The 21,470-nt window shown below is 33.6% G+C and overlaps 1 pseudogene; it reads left to right on the top strand.

Moving 5' to 3' along the window:
* On the top strand, positions 1–4,954 carry LOC109816889 (glutathione gamma-glutamylcysteinyltransferase 1-like; annotated as a pseudogene).
* The last annotated feature ends 16,516 nt before the right edge of the window (positions 4,955–21,470 follow it).

Below are 21,470 nucleotides of genomic sequence, written 5' to 3'. Positions count from 1 at the left end.
ATGGGTTGTAAAGATCAGGTGACAAGAGGACGATTGTCCAAGTGTAACTGCATACGAGAAAGAAAGGCTTGCTGTCAAGGTATAATATGTTTAATCTCACTATGTCATAATTCTCTCTTGAATTGCATACTCTATTCTGGCTTATTCATTTGGATTGGATAAAATCTTTTACATAGCCAACTAATAACATGTTACATTGGTATGATTTTTAAGATAATTATTGTAAAAATTAATAAGCTTATCATACTTGGTGATTTGTGTTATACATCATTGGTGCATTGACTTTTTTCTGTATTCATTTTACTTTATAGACTCATGTGGTAGCTATTTTTTGTGTAGGAAGAGGTATTGAAATAGGTATAAGGGATTGGACTTTTCAAATATGTGGACTTGTTTTTGTCAAAACTCTTGTAACAAACAAACATCAGCTTCAATTAATGGAAATATGTTACCTATCATTGTTGCAAGTGTTTGTTGCCAAGGAGCAGACATCACACTTATTTTGGATGTTGTACATTTTTGGGTTTGGCTCTGAATTATGTGTCTAAAAAAGGCTCAAATTATGTATGACCTAAATTTTGTCCAGCTCAAATTTTGTTTCACTTAAAATTCAAGTAGAGAAGGTTTCTTAGATCACAAAAAAGAGAATGAATTACACAATCATCGGAGAGAGAAAGAAGAAAGGAAGAGAGTAGAAAATTTGATTCGTATACACAGAATATTTTCAATTAAATTGCGATCCTCACTTTGTTTACAGTTTCAGTTGCAACATTGAAGAATTTCGTAAATATGTCATTGAGTGTTCACATTCTACTTTTGAGGAATGTCAAGTCATCTCATCATACCACAAAGCTGCTATCAAACAAGTATGTACTATGATTGGTGGAACTTGACATAATAAGAAAAAAATGATTATCACCTCTTACACTAATTCATATAATTCTTTCTTATTTATTTTGGTAAACACAATTGGAGCATATATGAATAAAGAGTAAACTTTGACCTTGTTTTCTTGATAGAGGTGGTCACTTTTCTTCTATTGGAGGATATCACCATGAAAAGAACATGACACTTATTTTGGATATTGCACGTTTTAAGTATCTTCCTCATTAGGTCCCACTTGAAGTTCTTTGGGAGGGCATGAATTATGTCGATGACACTACTGGACTAACTAGGGGTATACTTTCTTGTTTATATTTTATACTATTTTTTAATGATTTTTATATCTATTAATTCTAATCCTACTATTTAGAATGAAAGACTTAGATCAACAACTATAAATTTGCTCAAGTAAAACTATATATAAAAAAAACCTTAAATGATAACACTTTTTGTTACATCGTTTAAATGATATTTGTTTTGCTCAACTTTTTACCCTGTTCAAGTTCATGCTTATATCAAGGCCTCACGGTGGGGAACTTGACATGTTTTATACTCTAGTATTTTTCTATCTATTAAATAATGAAATATTGTTGTGTGTTTATCGGTGATTTCTTTATTTTGTATATGTTTTAGATACTTTTATGTTCTGAAATTGTTTTACTGTATGCTAATAAGGATTAAACAATAGTTGAGTGAGGTTTAATACTTTAATTCAATATGCTTTATGTGGTAAAAGTTCATACAAAAGGTTGGAAAGTCAATTTGCTTTATGCAAGTTATGTGTATGTTTGTAACTTGTATCTTTTATACTCTATAATTAAGTAAATACAAGATGGCTGTACATTGTGTTATTTGTATTTTTCATTATTTACATTGGTGTGTCGGATGTATCTTGCAAAGCTGCAAATACAAGATTTGGTTTAAAATTACAAAGTTCCTAAGGGATGATGTTCCAATTCTATTAAAATCAGAGGATATGAAAGACATTCATTATATTCTTTCAAGAATAGTCACATCATTTTCATTTAATTTTGAAAAATTCATCAAATGGGCCGCAGAGATCAGGAGACAAGAGGACGGTGGTCTAAGTGTAACTGCAGATGAGAAAGCAAGACATGTTGTCCAGGTATAATATGTTTAATCTCACTATGTCATAATTCTCTCTTGAATTGTATACTCTATTGTGACTTATTCATTTGGATTGGATAAAATCTTTTACATTACCAACTAATAACATGTTACATTGGTACGATTTTTAAGATAATTATTGTAAAAGTTAGTAAACTTATCATACATGGTGATTTGTGTTATACATCATTGGTGCATTGTTTTTTTCTATATTCATTTTACTTTGTAGTCTCATGTGGTAACTATTTGTTGTGTAAGAAGATGTATTGAAACATGTACAGGGACTGGACTTTTCAAATAGGTGGACTTGTTTTTGTCAATTTCTTGCGACACGTCAATTTTAGTTAATGGAAACATGTTACCTATCATTGCTGCAAGTGTTTGTTGCCAAGGAGCAGATGTGACACTTATTTGTACGTTGCATGTTGTTGGGTTTAGTTCTCAATTATGTGTTTAAAAAAAAACCCAAAATTTTGTATGACCTAAATTTTGTCTAGCTCAAATTTTGTCTTACTTAAAAATCAAGTAGACAGGGTCTCTTAGGTCACAAGAGAGAATTAATTACACACGGTTGGAGAGAAAAAGCAGAAAGGAAGATTGTAGAAAATTTGGTTCACAAACACACAGCAATTTCAATAAAATTGCGATTCTCACTTTGTTTACCATTTCAGTAGTAACATTGAAGAATTTTGTAAGTATGTAATTGAGTGTTCACATTCTTCTTCTGATGATTGCCATATGCATGTCATTTCATCATACAACAAAGTTGTTATCAAACAAGTATGTATTATGGTTGGAGGAACTTTGACATAATAGAAAAAAAATGATTTCTTATCACCTCTTACACTAATTCATATAATTCTTCCTTATTTGTTTTGGTAATTTGATAAGTGCTCAAATTGCATATTTTTATGCTTAATTTGGCACTTATTTTGGATGAGATATAAGTAATTTTGGTTATGTTTGACCCTCCAAATAGATGAACTAAGATTAATCTAAGGAGTTACAAGAGTGTAGTTTCTTTGGCTAAAAATATTTCCTTTTTGTGTAGGTTTTGATGAAATTGGAAATCCAAGGCTATAGCCCCAAAACCAGAGCTGCAGCCATGAAGTATGAACCAAAAAGAAGTGTTCCAGAGAGTTGGAGCTCCAGCCCCCATTCCAGAGCTGCAGCCTTGGAGCTTTGTGCGTATATAGACCAATTCCAGAGAGTTGGAGCTGCAGCCCCCATTCCAGAGCTGCAGCCTTGAAGCCTTGTGCGTATGGAAACACTTCCAGAGCTGCAGCCCCCATTCCAGAGCTGCAGCCTTGGGTTAAAAATCCCAACTTTTCCTTGGACAGAACATATGTGGGGCCCAAAATTAAGGAGAAAAATAGTGGGGGACAAAAATTAAGGAAAGAAACAAGAAACACATGAGCACTAAAATAAAGAAAGACAAGTTAAGGAGAAACAAACAAGGAAAGAAGGGAAATCATTAGTGGAAAACCACTAATTGAACCACTAATGCAGGCTACAGCTGGACATCCACTAGGCTACAGCTAGAGACCAATTGGAGGGGGCAAGTGTTTTTTTTATAGTAACAAACTGATTGGGGGGGCTGCAGCTAGGGAGTCACGTAGGAGGAGTCCGGAACCTCTGTTTTTCATCTGCAACTTTGTACTCTCTTATGGAATTGGCTGCAGAATTTGTAATGGCCATGAGTGGCTAATTTCATTGAGGATTGGTTGGATGTAACTACTAACTCTTCTCCTTCTTAAATATATGCATTTTAATCTCATTATTTGTGTATGATTCTTTACTTAATGCTTATATCGGCTTGATCACCCGTTGTATGAATTTTTGGTTTTTGAATCCAGTTGGAAAACGTTTTTGAAAACCCGAACTGAATCTTGCACCTAATCAATTCTTGTTCTAGGGATAGACTTGATTTGGTTAGTCACATTGTTCAAGTTCTTGTTCTTAATGCGAAGTGTTGAACTCAAAACATAGAGGAATCATGTTTTGAGCTTAATGACTTTAGGATTCAACCTTGAAGAATCTTGTTGGATTACTTAATGAACGTGGAAATAATGGAATTAGAATAGCATTTATTTTAAGAAGATATATGAGTTAGCAAGTGCTTCCGAACCAATCCTTGTTTCTTAATCATTGTCCTTATTACATTTGTTTTATTGTGTTGTTTTAATCTATTTTCACTCATCTGAAATTTGAACATCATTTTCTTATAAATCATTAGAGTAAGAATTACTAATCACTCAAATCCCTGAGGACGATCTTTAAATACTACTTCGAAACTTGGTTCACTTGCCAAGTGATAGGTTTGCGAAAATCCTCATCATAATTACAATTGAATCATACATAAATGAAGAGTAAATTTTGACCTTGTTTTCTTGATAGAGGTGGTCAGTTTTCTCCTATTGGAGGATATCACTGTGAAAAGGACATGATACTTATTTTGGATGTTGCACGTTTTAAGTATCTTCCTCATTGGGTCCCACTTGAAGTTTTTTGGGAGGCATGAATTATGTTGATGACATTACTGGACTAACTAGGGGGTAAAATTTCTTATTTATATTTTATACTATTTTTAATGATTTTTGATACCTATTAATTCTAATCCTACTATTTAGAATGAAAGACTTAGATCAACAACCTATAAATTTGCTCAAGTGAAGCTAGAAAAAAAAAACTTAATGATGACACTTTTTCTTACATGATTTAAATGATATTTGCTTTGCTCAACTTTTTGCCCTCTTCAGGTTCATGCTTATATCAAGGCCTCACGGCGAGGAACTTGACATGTTTTATACTCTAGTATTTTTCTTTCTATTAAATAATGAAATATTGTTGTGTGTTTATATTGTCCGGTGATTTCTTTATTTTGTATTTGTTTTAGATACTTTTATGTTGTGAAATTGTTTTACTGTATGCTAATAAGGATTGAACAATAATTGAGTGATGTTTAATACTTTAATTTGATATGCTTTATGTGGTAAAAGTTCATACAAAAGGTTGGAAAGTCAATTTTCTTTATGCAAGCTATGTGTATGTTTGTAACTTGTATCTTTTATACTCTATAATTATGTAAATATGAGATGGTTGTGTATGTACATTGTGTTATTTGTATTTTGCATTATTTACATTGGTGTGTCGAGTGTATCTTGCAAAGCTACAAATACAAGATTTGGTTTAAAATTACAAAGTTCTTAAGGGATGATGTTTCAATTCTATTAAAATCAGAGGATATTAAAGACATTCATTAGATTCTTTTAAGAATAGTCACATCATTTTCATTTAATTTTGAAAAATTCATCAAATTGGTCGCAAAGATCAGGAGACAAGAGGACGGTGGTCCAAGTGTAACTACAGATGAGAAAGCAAGACATGTTGTCCAGGTATAATATGTTTAATCTCACTGTGTCATAATTCTCTCTTGAATTGTATACTTTATATTATGACTTATTCATTTGGATTGGATAAAATCTTTTACATTACCAACTAATAACATGTTACATTGGTATGATTTTTAAGATAATTATTTTAAAAGTTAGTAAACTTATCATACATGGTGATTTGTTGTGTAAGAAGATGTATCGAAACATGTAGATGGACTATGCTTTTCAAATACGTGGACTTGTTTTTGTCAATTTCTTGCGACACGTCAACTTTAGTTAATGGAAACACGTTACCTATCATTGCTGCAAGTGTTTGTTGCCAAGGAGTAGATGTGACACTTATTTGTATGTTGCATGTTGTTGGGTTTGGTTTTCAGTTATGTGTTTAAAAAAAGCCCAAAATTTTGAATGACCTAAATTTTGTCCAGCTCAAATTTTGTCTTACTTAAAAAAAGTAAAGAGGATCTCTTAGGTCACAAAAGAGAGAGTTAATTACACACAGTCGGAGAGAAAAAGTAGAAAGGAAGAGTGTAGAAAATTTGGTTCGCAAACACATAGCAATTTCAGTAAAATAGTGATCCTCACTTTGTTCACCATTTCAGTAGTAACATTGAAGAATTTTGTAAGTATGTAATTGAGTATTCACATTCTTCTTCTGACGATTGCCAAGTTATTTTATCATACAACAAAATTGTTATCAAACAAGTATGTATTATGGTTGGAGAAACTTTGACATAATAGGAAAAAATGATTTCTTATCACCTCTTACACTAATTCATATAATTCTTCCTTATTTATTTTGGTAATTACAATTGGAGCATACGTGAATGAAGAGTAAATTTTGACCTTGTTTTCTTGACAGAGGTGGTCACTTTTCTCTTATTAGAGGATATCACTGTGAAAAGGACTAATACTTATTTTGGATGTTGCACGTTTTAAGTATCTTCTTCATTGGGACCCACTTGAAGTTCTTTGGGAGACATGAATTATGTTGATGACATTACTGGACTAACTAGGGGGTAAACTTTCTTATTTATATTTTATACTATTTTTAATGATTTTTGATGCCTATTAATTCTAATCCTACTATTTAGAATGAAAGACTTAGATCAACAACTATAAATTTGCTCAACTGAAACTATAAAAAAATTGTTAACGATGACACTTTTTCTTACATGATTTAAATGATATTTGATTTGCTCAACTTTTTACCCTTTTGAGGTTCATGCTTATATCAAGGCCTCACGGCGGGGAACTTGACATATTTTATACTCTAGTATTGTTCTTTCTATTAAATAATGAAATATTGTTGTATGTTTATATTGTCCGGTGATTTCTTTATTTTGTATTTGTTTTAGATACTTTTATGTTGTGAAATTGTTTTTTTGTATGCTAATAAGGATTAAACAGTAGTTGAGTGATGTTTAATACTTTAATTCGATATGCTTTATGTGATAAAAGTTCATACAAAAGGTTGGAAAGTCAATTTGCTTTATGCAAGCTATGTGTATGGTTGTAACTTGTATCTTTTATACTCTATAATTATGTAAATACGAGATGACTGTGTATGTACATTGTGTTATTTATATTTTGTATTATTTACATTGGTGTGTTAGATGTATCTTGCAAAGCTGCAAATACAAGATTTGGTTTAAAATTACAAAGTTCCAGAGGGATGATGTTCCAATTCTATTAAAATCAGAGGATATAAAAGACATTTATTAGATTCTTTCAAGAATAGCCACATCATTTTCATTTAATTTTGAAAAGTTCATCAAATGGGTCGCAGAGATCAGGAGACAAAAGGACGGTGGTCCAAGTGTAACTGTAGATGAGAAAGCAAGACATGTTGTCCAGATATAATATGTTTAATCTCACTATGTCATAATTCTCTCTAGAATTGTATACTCTATTGTGACTTATTCATTTGGATTGGATAAAATCTTTTACATTACCAACTAATAACATGTTACATTAGTATGATTTTTAAGATAATTATTGTAAAAGTTAGTAAACTTATCATACATGGTGATTTGTGTTATACATCATTGGTGCATTGTTTTTTTCTATATTCATTTTACTTTGTAGTCTCATGTGGTAACTATTTGTTGTCTAAGAAGATGTATTGAAACATGTACAAGGACTGGGCTTTTCAAATACGAGGACTTGTTATTGTCAATTTCTTACGACACGTCAATTTTAGTTAATGGAAACATGTTACCTATCATTGCTGCAAGTGTTTGTTGCCAAGGAGCAGATGTGACACTTATTTGTATGTTGCATGTTGTTGGGTTTAGTTCTCAATTATGTGTTTAAAAAAAGCCCAAAATTTTGTATGACCTAAATTTTGTCCAATTCAAATTTTGTCTTACTTAAAAATCAAGTAGAGAGGGTCTCTTAGATCACAAGAGAGAGAATGAATTACACACGGTTGGAGAGAAAAAGCAGAATGGAAGAGTGTAGAAAATTTGGTTCGCCAACACAACCATTTCAGTAAAATTGCGATCCTCACTTGTTTTACCATTTCAGTGGTAACATTGAAGAATTTTATAAGTATGTAATTGAGCGTTCACATTCTTCTTCTGATGATTGCCAAGTCATTTCATCATACAACAAAGTTGTTATCAAACAAGTATGTATTATGGTTGGAGGAACTTTGACATAATAAAAAAATGATTTCTTATCACCTCTTACACTAATTCATATAATTCTTTCTTATTTGTTTTGGTAATTACAATTGGAGCATACATGAATGAAGAGTAAATTTTGACCTTGTTTTCTTGACAGAGGTGGTCACTTTTCTCCTATTGGAGGATATCACTGTGAAAAGGACATAATACTTATTTTGGATGTTGCACGTTTTAAGTATCTTCCTCATTCGGTCCCACTTGAAGTTCTTTGGGAGACATGAATTATGTTGATGACATTACTGGACTAACTAGGGGGTAAACTTTCTTATTTATATTTTATTCTATTTTTTAATGATTTTTGATGCCTATTAATTCTAATCCTACTATTTAGAATGAAAGACTTAGATCAACAACTATAAATTTGCTCAAGTGAAACTATAAAAAAAACTTAACGATGACACTTTTTCTTGCATGATTTAAATGATATTTGCTTTGCTCAACTTTTTACCCTCTTCAGGTTCATGCTTATATCAAGGCCTCACAAGGAACTTGACATGCTTTATACTCTATTATTTTTCTTTCTATCAAATAATGAAATTATTGTCCGGTGATTACTTTATTTCTTCATTTATTTTAGATACTTTTATGGTTTGCAATTATTTTAGTGTCAATTGAATTCGTATGCTAATAAGGATTAAACAATAGTTGAGTGAGGTTTAGTACTTTAATTCGATATGCTTTATGTGGTAAAAGTTCATACAAATGGTTGAAAAGTCAATTTATTTTATGCAGACTATGTGTATGTTTGTAACTTGTATCTTTTTTACTCTAGAATTATGTAAGTTCAAGATGTTTGTGTACATGCACTGTGTCATTTGTATTTTGCATTCTTTACATTGGTGTGTTGGATGTATCTTATAGAGTTACAAACACGAGAGTTGGTTTAAAATTGCAAAGTTCCTAGTGGACGATGTTCCAATTTTATTAATATATATCAAAGGATATGAAAGACATTCATTAGATTCTTTCAAGAATAGTCACATTGCTTCCATCTAATTTTGAAGAATTCATCAAATGGTTCGTAGAGTGGTGGTCCAAGTGTAACTGCAGACGAGAAAGTAAGACTTGTTGTCAAGGTACAATATGTTTAATCTCACTGTCATAATTCTCTCTTGAATTGTATACTCTATTGTGGGTTATTCATTTGGATTAGATAAAATCTTTTACATCGCAAACTAATAATATGTTACATTGGTATGATTTTTAAGATAATTATTATAAAAATTAATAAGCTTATCATACATGGTGATTTGTGTTATAAATCATTGGTGAATTGACTTTTTCTGTATTCATTTTACTTCGTAGTCTCATGTGGTAATTATTTGTTGTGTAGGAAGAGGTATTGAAACAGGTACAAGGATCAGACATTACACTTATTTTGGATGTTGCACGTTGTTGGGTTTGACTCCCAACTATGTGTTTAAAAAAGACTCAAATTTTGTAACACTTAAATTTTGTCCGGCTCAAATTTTGTCTCACTTAAAAACTAAGTAAAGAGAGTTTCTTAGGTCACAAGAGAAAGAATGAATTACATAGCTGTCAGGGAGAAAAAGAAGAAAGGAAAAGTAGAAAATTTGGTTTGCATACACAAAGTAATTTCAATAAAATTATGATTCTCAGTTTGTTTATAGTTTTAGTAGGAACATTGAAGAATTTCGTAAGTATGTCATTGAGTGTTCACATTCTATTTGTGAGGATTGTGAGGTCATCTCATCATATCACAAAGTTGTTATCAAACAAGTATATACTATGGTTGACTTTGACATAATAGGAAAAAATAATTTCTTATCAATCTTTTACATTGATTCATATAATTTTTCCTTATTTATTTTGGTAAACACAATTGGAGCATATATGAATAAAGAGTAAACTTTGACCTTGTTTTCTTAACAGACTGGAGATGGGCACTTTTCTTTTATTAGAGGATATCACCATGAAAAGGACATGACACTTATTTTGGATGTTGAACGTTTTAAGTATCTTCCTCACTAGGTCCCACTTGAAGTTCTTGTTTATATTTTATACTATTTTTTTTAATGATTTTGATACCTATTAATTCTAATCCTACTATTTAGAATAAAAGACTTAGATCAACAACTACAAATTTGCTCAAGTGAAACTATAAAAAAAACTTAACGATAGCATTTTTTCTTACATGATTTAAATAATATTTGCTTTGCTCAACTTTTTATCCTTTTCAGGTTCATGCTTATATCAAGGACTCACAGGGAACCTAGCATGCTTTATATTTTGGTATTTTTCTTTCTATTAAATAATGAAATTTCGTTGTGTGTTGTCTGTTTGAGGAATTGATGATCCCATTAGATTTTGCATGTGTTGAGGATTAGAAATATATAAATAATTTGTAAAAATGATGATCTGGGAGAGAGAACTAAATTGTAGAAAAGTGTCTGTGGCTTAGGTTTTGGAAAAATTAGGGATTTTACTATTTGAGTTAAGATTATATTAAATTGGTGATTCAATTGAGTGTTGTATTAATTTATAAATGTTATTGTTATATTATTTGGTAAAAATTGATGATCTAGATGTAGAATTGAGTTATGGAATGTGGTGTCATGTCTTCGCACAAATGTATACATTATATCTATCATTTTAGTATTGAATTGATAACATGATGTGGCGAATGATATATTATGACTTAATTTTTCAATTAATTATGATGTGAGTATGTTGATATGAAATGAGATGTTGTGTTGAATGTGAATGTGATGTGATTGTGGTTCCTCACACTTATGACCAAGGATGACACGACTTTGGGTAAATGATGTTATAGGGATGGCGTGACCTTGACATAGTGTGGGATGTGTGAGACAATTAACACATATCACTTATGTCAAGATGACACGACCTTGGGCAAAGAGATGCTACTAGGATGGTGTGACCTTGGCATAATGTTAATGGTAAGATTTGTGTTGATTATGAATAAAATGTGATTGTGGTTCCTCACACTTATGACTAGGGATGGCACGACCTTGGGTAAGTGATGCTACAGGGATGGCGTGACCTTGGCATAGTGTGGGATGTGTGAGGCAATTAACACGTATCACTTATGTCAGGATGGCACGACCTTGGGCAAAGAGATGCTACAGGGATGGCATGACCTTGACATAGTGTTAATTGTAAGATTTGTGTTGATTATGAATAAAATGTGATTGTGGTTCCTCACACTTATTACCAGGGATGGCACGACCTTGGGTAAGTGATGCTACAGGGATGGCATGACCTTGGCATAGTGTGGGATGTGTGAGGCAATTAACATGTATCACTTATGTTAGGATGACACTTTCTTGGGCAAGAGATGCTACAGGGGTGGCGTGACCTTGACATAGTTTTAATTGCAAGATTTGTGATGGATTGGTATGATTGTGAATTGTGATGTGAATATGATGCATGATTGATAGAATTAGGATATATATATATATATATATATATATATATATAAATGGTTGTGAATATTTCATTAAGTAATGAGTTATGATGAGATTATGTTGTGTTTTTCCTTGTGTGCTTTACATATAAATGTTTTCTTTTCTCACCGTACAATTTGTGGATGTTTTAGGTGAGGAAGATCCAGTTATGAGTGACATCCAAAATGTCAACAGTTGAGTTGTGGGTGTGCTATGATATTGTGACATCAGGGCAGAGGATTTCTAGGATATGGACTTATATATGTATTTGGAGTTGTACTTATATTATTTTGAAAACATTTTGTAACTTCTTAGGCTTTATTTTCCAAGTTTCATTTTCAACTATTTTGGATATTGAAAAACATTTATGAAGGTTTTTTTTATGTGAATCTTTTTAACCAATATTGAAAAATTTATTCGTTAGTTTTATTTATTTTATTACAATATATGTATTAGTAAGGGTGTCAGTGGGGTTGTGACACCCTTACTACCCCAACACATATACTGTAACTTTACAAATAAATGTTTTAAATTTCAATAAAAGGGTTCACATGAGAATACTTCAAAAATCGTTCTTCAATAACCACAATAATAAGGATTTAGAAAATGAAACACAAGAGTTTACAAATTATTTTCAAAATGATATTTACAATTCCAAATCCATAAAAAATTCTGTTCTAAAAGCCCTCTGCCCTGATGTCACAATATCAGAGCATACCCCTAATTTAACTGTTGGCATTCTAGATGCCACTCGCAACCGGATCTTCCTCACCTAAAACATCCACAAAATTGTACGATGAGAAAAGAAAACATCTATAAGTAAAGTACATAAGGAAAACACAACATAATATCATCATTATACATTAATGAAATATTCACAAGCATTTATATATATCATAATTTATCAATCATTCAACATCTTCACATCTCAATTACATCAATCCATCACAATCCACACAAATCTTACAATTAACACTATGTCAAGACCACGCCACAACTGACATAAGTGATACAGGTTAATTGCCTCACTCATCCCACACCATGACAGGGTCACGCCCTCCCTGTAACATCACTTACCCAGGGGCCATGCCATCCCTAGTCATTGATGTGAGGAACCACAATCACATCACAATCCACACAATCTCTTGCAATTAACCCTATGCCAAGGCTGCCATATTCGACATAAGTGATACGTGTCAATTATCTCACTCATCCCACACCATGTCAGGGTCATGCCCTCCCTGTACCATCACTTACCCAGGGGCCATGCCATCCCTGGTCATTGATGTGGAGAACCACAATCACAGTCATAATCATATCCACACAACATCTCATCTCATATCTCAATTTCATATTACCAACACAATTCCATATCACATACACAACAGATAAGTCCAACAAAATAAGGGTTTACATATCCTTCGAGCAATTCACGTATAGATTATCAATTCTTATCAAATAGTATAACAATAACTTTTACAAATTAATATAATACTCAACAAAATTACCAATTTAATATAATTTCAACATAATGGTAAAATCCCCAATTGTTCCAAAACCTAGCCCACAAGCACTTTTCTACAATTTCGTTCTCCCTCTCTGATCATCATTCTTACAAATTAAATATATATTTCTAATCCTCAACACATACAGAATCTAATGGGATCCTCAATTTCTCAAACAGAAATAGTCCAATTTTTCCAAAGCTTAACTTACAGGCACTTTTCTATGATTTCGTTCTCTCTCCCAGAGCATCATTTATACAAATAAAATATATTTTCATAATCCTAAATTCATACAAAATCACATAAAACAAAGAATTCTCTAAACAGAAATAATCATAAAATTAGGGTTCTTTCTCTACCCAATTCCCTCATGTAACTCTACATATAAATAGTCCCATTTTCTCCCGTACCTGGATAAACAGCAGTTGAAATAAAACAGGGATCTCTTGGTCTCCTCCTTTAAGTGCCCCTTGGTCTTCAGAGAGAAGAAGAGGGAAAGAAGAGAGAACAGAAAATAATAGGAAGAGAGAATGAGAGATGTGTGAAAATGACAGGTGAGGGGCGCTATTTATAGGATTTCAGACTCACCTACCGGAACGGCCCGTTCCAAAATTGGAACGCCCGTTCTGGACCCTTCAAACCTACGCAAATTTCTCAACTGGAACGACCCGTTCTAAAACCAGAACGACCCGTTCTCAAACTCAGCAGAACGACCCGTTCTGTTTCCAGAACGGCCCGTTCTCCCTCCGGAACGACCCGTTCTCCCTCTAGAACGGCCCGTTCTCCAAACCAGAACGGCCCGTTCTCCAATTGGAACGACCCATTCTCCAATTGGAACGGCCCGTTCTCCCACTTCATTTTCTAAGCATTTCCTTATTCCGGAACGGCCCGTTTCACTTTTGAAACAGCCCGTTCCGGGCAACGAATTGGGCCCTTGGCCCAGCGAAAAATTAGGCTGTTACAATACTCCCCTCCTTTATGAAATTTTGTCCCCGAAATTTTTTTTTTGCAATGGTAGACTCCTCGCTTCTTACTTTCTAATTCTTATGCAACCTCACTACTTTATTCATGTACAACTCTATCAATTTCACCAAGGAATGTCTAAGGGTAAGACAAGTAAACTTGGCGAGCCTATCCACTCATCATCTTACTTCCAAAATAGGACATCTAAGTGCTACAAAAATTCTTAAAGGCTTCTAGCATACTAAACACGAGTATACAATTTCTCTACTCCTCTCTTCACCTTAGGCCACCATGCTTCCGTTGCACCACTCTGATACATCCTCCTAAGGTCCCGATACATCTCAATAACTCCTAAATATAAGTTAAGAGTACTGTTATGTCCTTCCTATAAAATCATCTTTCTTAATAGGTCACTATGCACCCAAGTTTGTTCTTGCACCTCAAAACAACGTCGATTTCTACTCAGAAATGGTTATCTATACTTCTACCAATCTTCTCCACTTGGTTCCCTAAGAAAGGATCTGACTCCTAGGCTTCTCTAATCTCATCCACTAATTCACTAGTCACTTTCAACATAATCAATTCAATGCTCCTAAGGATAATCTCACACACCAAGCATAAGTCTTAAATTCTTCAATCAAATCCAACCCTTAAACCATCAAAAATGATTTATCAGAGGTCATCATAATCAAGGCATCTGTCACAATATTGGTTTTACTTTTATGATCATTTCTAAAGATCAAGCACCTAAGCGTAAGTACACTCGGTATTCATATCAGATCTCTAATTTCACCACTCCATCTACACCCAAGTCAAACTTTTATCCATCACCTCATCCTATAGCCTTATATCTTGTCACCAAAATGAATCAACTAATTATGTTTCTCCAATTTTCTTCAACAATTCCTTCGTTACTCAAGTCATACTTAGTCTCACATTACTAAAGGTAACCTTATAAGCCCAACTTAAGTCTCTAATTTGAGCCAAAAGGATTCATCTCTCTAATTATAAGGGAAGATAAATATAAAGGTTTCCTACACAAAACATCGGTCATCACAATGGCTTTACTCAATTAACAACTAAGTTTGAAATATTAGTCCTCTAGAAATTAAACTCTCTTTTGTCACAAAATTAGCTCCTTCAGTCAACAGATAATTAAGGCTCTAACGATCAATAAATACCTCAAGCTTAGAATCATATAGGCAGTGTCTCTAAGTGTCTCTAAATATTACAACCACTAACTTAAAATCATAGGTAAGGTAATTCCGCTCATGAATTTTCAATTACCTAGACACTTAAGCTACTACCATTCCTTCTTGCATCCATACCCCAACCAACCCATCTTAGAAGCATCACTATATACCACATAATACTTACTAAAATATCGTAGTATTAACACTAGTCAATCTTTCCTTAAGAGTTTGAAAACTACTCTCACATTTGTTATCCCATACAAAGGCAACTCTTTCCTAGTCAATCCAGTCAAAGGTAATAATAAGTGACCCAGAGAAGTAAGCGACGAAATGCTTTTGGGAGTTAAAAAATAAATAAATAAATAAATAAATAAGCATATGTCCAGGAATTCCCGATATAGATTAACCTTTCGAACTACTGCTGAATCCATAGGTAGGCAAGAGACAACCTGGTGAACCGAAACATCTTAATAACCACAGGAAAAGAAAGCAAAGCGATTCCCGTAATAGCGACGAGAGAAACGAGAGCAGCCTAAATCGTGAACCGCTATCTTAAAAATATACTCAATAAATTTCCTATAAACTATCCCCATAAAACTCCTAACCTCACTAATTGAATTTTGGTATCTCCCACTTAAGCACAACTTCTACCATAGGTAGATCTACGTTATATCCGCGCAAGAAATTACAGGGCCTAGAACACTCACCTCATACAATCAAAAATCATACTTAGATAATTTAGCCTAAATCTATCTTGGATATATCTTCAGAATTAACTCTAATATGATGATATCACATCTTAAGGTCAATCTCACTAAACACACAACCATTCACTAATTAATCCATAAGGTTGTCTATCCTCATATCCACATACATGCATATCAAATCATATTAGAATACCTACTTTAAACCTTCATATATACCATCCTTAAGCATGTACGAATCAATCATCGTTTACTCCATATAGCATGTACATGAACCAACTTTACCACATAGCATCATACAACCTTAAAAGACCTCTCAATCCACATGACAACACCTCAGAATATCATATCCAAATCAATTTTCATCCTTGCATTGCCTAACAACTCAAAACATCATGACACATTACATATTCCATCAACAACTGGCAACGAAAAATGACACCTAAAGAGTTATACTCCTCCACATGATCTCAAACCTATCTCAAAAGAAAGCTAAGAGAATAAGCTATAACACTTATGAAGACATGAGATTCTAAAAAAAATCATCTTCTTAGCTAAAAATTCAAAAAAAATCCAATAAATATATTCAACGCTTACAATTAGACTTCCAACCATCAAAGCAACTATAACTGGAGTCCTAGATTTCCGTTTTATCTAATTCTAGTTCCATTAGAAAGATAACACCCAAGGCTACAACTTTCCTGAAGACTACAAAAATCTAATTCTGTCAATACGGTACTCAAACTGGCACAACGAAACTACAAAAACTTCCTCTACACCGAACTACAATAGTGTATCAATATATCTAAGGCCACAAAAATACCTCAACTCTTCCAAACTCACTCCTTTCTACCTCAAACTCATATTCAAGCTTTCCACTACAATCCTAACCCAAAACAACTCACATACTCAATACAAAGGACTTACAGAATAAAATTCACATACTACCTAAACCATAAAAGGTTAACATGTAAGCACCAATACTTAAGGAAATTTCCAACGTTCCAACCTCTCATTAAATATCAAAACTCAAATTCTCAGATACAACTTCCTTGGATTCAATCGCTACCACTATAGATTCCAGAAATTCCATTAACCGTAAACTTTCGACAAATCAATGTCTCACCCAAATCTAAGGTCCAAATATTTTCTAGTTGATTATCAAGGCTTTGTCTACTACTACTGGCACATATGCTCGCAACACGAGCGATACCACTCAACCACTACTTCTTACGTAAGCAAGAAGTATCAAAATAAATAAGCAATCATGAATAGCATCAACTAAGCTATATCATGTCTTTCATCCAAACTATGGGAAAAATAATATAAGTGTAAGCACAACACTAACAACGCAAGGGAAACATCATCATCATTATCTTCATCATAAAGAAAAACATTGTTAGAGTACACACAATTAAATAAACAAAAAACATAGTCGTTAATCATTAGTACATCAATCAGTTCCACAATTGTTAAGTCTCAATTTTACCTCTTTTTGGATGAGACTTATTAAACAAATTCCACTCATCCTTTGAACCATTGCAATATAATTGTTCTCTTTTTGGTTCATTTTGTGTACAGATATAACTAACCCAAATTCATCTAACAATACCTTAATCCACCTCATTTTTTGTGCAGGTATTGAGGAAGAGTGGAAAGTTGAAGACTCTTAGGATTGGAAACCTAAGAAGCTAAGGAGCAGAGAAGAGGTTCTGCGCCAGGCTCAATATAACCTGCGCTGGGCGTGACAAAAACAGAGTATTTCATCTCTGCCAGTTATATTGCGCCGGGCGCAAAAGGAATTAAGCCGGGCGCAAAAGGAATTAAGCCGGGCGCAAAAAGAATTGTGCCGGGCTTGTGTTGAGACAGAGAGTGCTTGACTTCTCTGGAAGAACTTGCGCCGGGCGCGAAGAATTGTGCGCCGGGCGCGGAACCCTAATCTGATCTCCCAGACTCGTATTTGAAGCCATTTTCGGGGATCTTTCTCTCCATTCTCACATTGGGCGCCTCCAGGAGCTGCGGAAGGGATTCCCAGGGCTTGGGATCGTCCGTGTGCGGATCTTTCCTTCGGTTCTTCATCCTCCTTTCATCTCTATTTTGTATTTGCCCTCTTTGTTGAGTGGTTTCACCCATTTTGTGGGGTTAGATGTAACCAACGTACTCTATTGTAATCTTTACGATTTTAATGATATATATACATGTTGTTTTATTCTTTGTTGTGTTTGTTTCTATTCTTAATGCTTGCTTTGGATTGATCACCCTTTGCATGATTTAAGGTTCCATGGGTATTGGAAAATAACTTGTGAAACTAGTTCTGAAACATATGCCTAGTGGTGATTGTATCTAGGGATAGAGCTTGACCCATCAGTAGTCTTAAACCCTAGCCCGTAATGCGGGTGTAGATATTGGGTACTCAAGGGATTGATATTCAATATCCGCACCTAGGCTCTTTCTCTAAGGGATTAGGTTTGAGTAAACTTATGGGTTGACTAAGCAATGAATTCAACAAGAGATTAAGGATACATTAGTGTTACGTTTGGTGAAATCTGACCCCCACAACCTCACAATACCACAACACCATTCCTTACCTTTTCCACTCACAAAACAATATTTATTTACAGCTTTCATTCCAATAGTCACAACCTTGCATTCACTGCACAAACTATGAAATTGGAATTATTCTTTAGTCACGAATAGTTAATAAATGCTTATATTACCTTCTAATCCCTGTGGATACGATATTTTTACTACTTGAACGGCCGGTATACTTGCCGTGTTTGAGACCGTTGATAGAATTAAACGAATTTACAAATATTAACAAAAGTGTTTCAACGGAAATCTCAACAACAATTCATTTCATCATTCATCTACCAAACAAGCATAGTAGACTTATAACTCACGGCCGATTGGATCGACCTGCTCTGATACCACTAAATGTGACACCCTTACTACCCCAACACATATACTGTAACTTTACAAATAAATGTTTTAAATTTCGATAAAAGGGTTCACATGAGAATACTTCAAAAATCGTTCTTCAATAACCACAATAACAAGGATTTAGAAAATGAAACACAAGAGTTTACAAATTGTTTTCAAAATGATATTTACAATTCCAAATCCATAAAAAATTTTGTTCTAAAAGCCCTCTGCCCCGATGTCACAATATCAGAGCATACCCCTAATTTAACTATTGGCATTTTAGATGCCACTCGCAGCCGGATCTTCCTCACCTAAAACATCCACAAAATTGTACGGTGAGAAAAGAAAACATCTATACGTAAAGCACATAAGGAAAACACAACATAATCTCATCATTATACATTAATGAAATATGCACAAGCATTTATATATATCATAATTTATCAATCATTCAACATCTTCACATCTCAATTACATCAATCCATCACAATCCACACAAATCTTACAATTAACACTATGCCAAGACCATGCCACAACTGACATAAGTGATACAGGTTAATTGCCTCACTCATCCCACACCATGCCAGGGTCACGCTCTCCCTGTAGCATCACTTACCCAGGGGTCGTGCCATCCCTAGTCATTGATGTGAGGAACCACAATCACATCACAATCCACACAATCTCTTGTAATTAACCCTATGCCAGGGCTGCCATATTCGACATAAGTGATACGTGTCAATTGTCTCACTCATCCCACACCATGTCAGGGTCATGCCCTCCCTGTATCATCACTTACCCAGGGGCCATGCCATCCCTGGTCATTGATGTGGGGAACCACAATCACAGTCATAATCATATCCACACAACATCTCATCTCATATCTCAATTTCATATTACCAACACAATTCCGTATCACATACACAACAGATAAGTCCAACAAAATAAGAGTTTACACACCTTTCGAGAAATTCACGTCTAGATTATCAATTCTTATCAAATAGTATAACAATAACTTTTACAAATTAATATAATACTCAACAAAATTACTAATTTAATATAATTTTAACATAATGGTAAAATCCCCAATTGTTCCAAAACCTAGCCCACAAGCACTTTTCTACAGTTTCGTTCTCCCTCTCAGATCATCATTCTTACAAATTAAATATATATTTCTAATCCTCAACACATACGGAATCTAATGGGATCCTCAATTTCTCAAACAGAAATAGTCCAATTTTTCCAAAGCCTAACTTACAGGCACTTTTCTTTGATTTCGTTCTCTCTCCTAGAGCATCATTTTTACAAATAAAATATATTTTCATAATCCTAAATTCATACAAAATCACATAAAACAAAGAATTCTCTAAACAAAAATAATCATAAAATTAGGGTTCTTTCTCTACCCAATTCCCTCATGTAACTCTACATATAAATAATCCCATTTTCTCCCGTACCTGGATAAACAGCAGTTGAAATAAAACAGGGATCTCTTGGTCTCCTCCTCTAAGTGCCCCTTGGTCTTCAAAGAGAAGAAGAGGGAAATAAGAGAGAACAGAAAATAATAGGAAGAGAGAATGAGAGATGTGTGAAAATGACAGGTGAGGGGCGCTATTTATAGGATTTCAGGCTCACCTACCGGAACGGCCCGTTCCAAAATTGGAACGCCCGTTCTGGACCCTTCAAACATACGCAAATTTCTCAACTGGAACGGCCCGTTCTAAAACCAGAACGGCCCGTTCTCAAACTTAGCAGAACGGCCCGTTCTGTTTCCAGAACGGCCCGTTCTCCCTCCGGAACGTCCCGTTCTCCCTCCAGAACGACCTGTTCTCCAAACCAGAACGGCCCGTTCTCCAATTGGAACGGCCCATTCTCCCACTTCATTTTCTAAGCATTTCCTTATTCCGGAACGACCCGTTTCATTTTTGAAACAGCCCGTTTCGGGCAACGAATCGGACCCTTGGCCCAGCAAAAAATTGGGCTGTTACAAGGGTCAAACAAGCAAACACTCCTAAATGTTGTTCGATTACGAGTGTTTTCTCTCTCATGTTTAGATATTCTAGAATATGTTCTAAAATGTATATTGGTTGAATTAATTGTCTAGCATGTGGAATTGAATGAGATAATTTAGGGAGGTTTGGATCACGAAAAGTTTTTACTTTCTTAAAAATTTTATGTCGTTAGCTTTTCATGTTTAATTTATTTTTTAATTAAAAATAATATTCTATGATAACATTGTTTCTTAAGAATGGTTTTTTTTTATAGATTTTTCATGAAAAATATTCCCACGAGAAAGTGGAAAATTAACTTTTCCAATATAAGAATAAAGTTTTAAAATAGTAAAACTGTCATGTTACTTTTATTTATTTATTTGATATAATAAAAAATTTTAATTTTTAAATAACATTTGTAAATATTTTAAAAAATATTTATAACCAATTTATGAATTCCGAAAGTCATGATTATCAAAATTTATGATTTTTAGATATGAAAAAAAAATTGTGTATCAAACACTTCTTTAAATCTTTCTTCATGTTAAAAAAATATTGTAAAGATGACTCCTAGTTGTCCTATTTGAATTATTTATTGAATTATTTTCTTTGGCACCTTGTTTGTATTGCTAATTTTTTTAGTATGTGACTCTTTTCTGGTAAATAAAGAAA

Source organism: Cajanus cajan, chromosome 3 (genome assembly GCF_000230855.2).
Source record: "Cajanus cajan strain Asha chromosome 3, NIPB_CcT2T_4, whole genome shotgun sequence".
NCBI classification, from domain to species: domain Eukaryota; kingdom Viridiplantae; phylum Streptophyta; class Magnoliopsida; order Fabales; family Fabaceae; genus Cajanus; species Cajanus cajan.
This window is presented reverse-complemented; position numbering and strand designations above follow the sequence as displayed.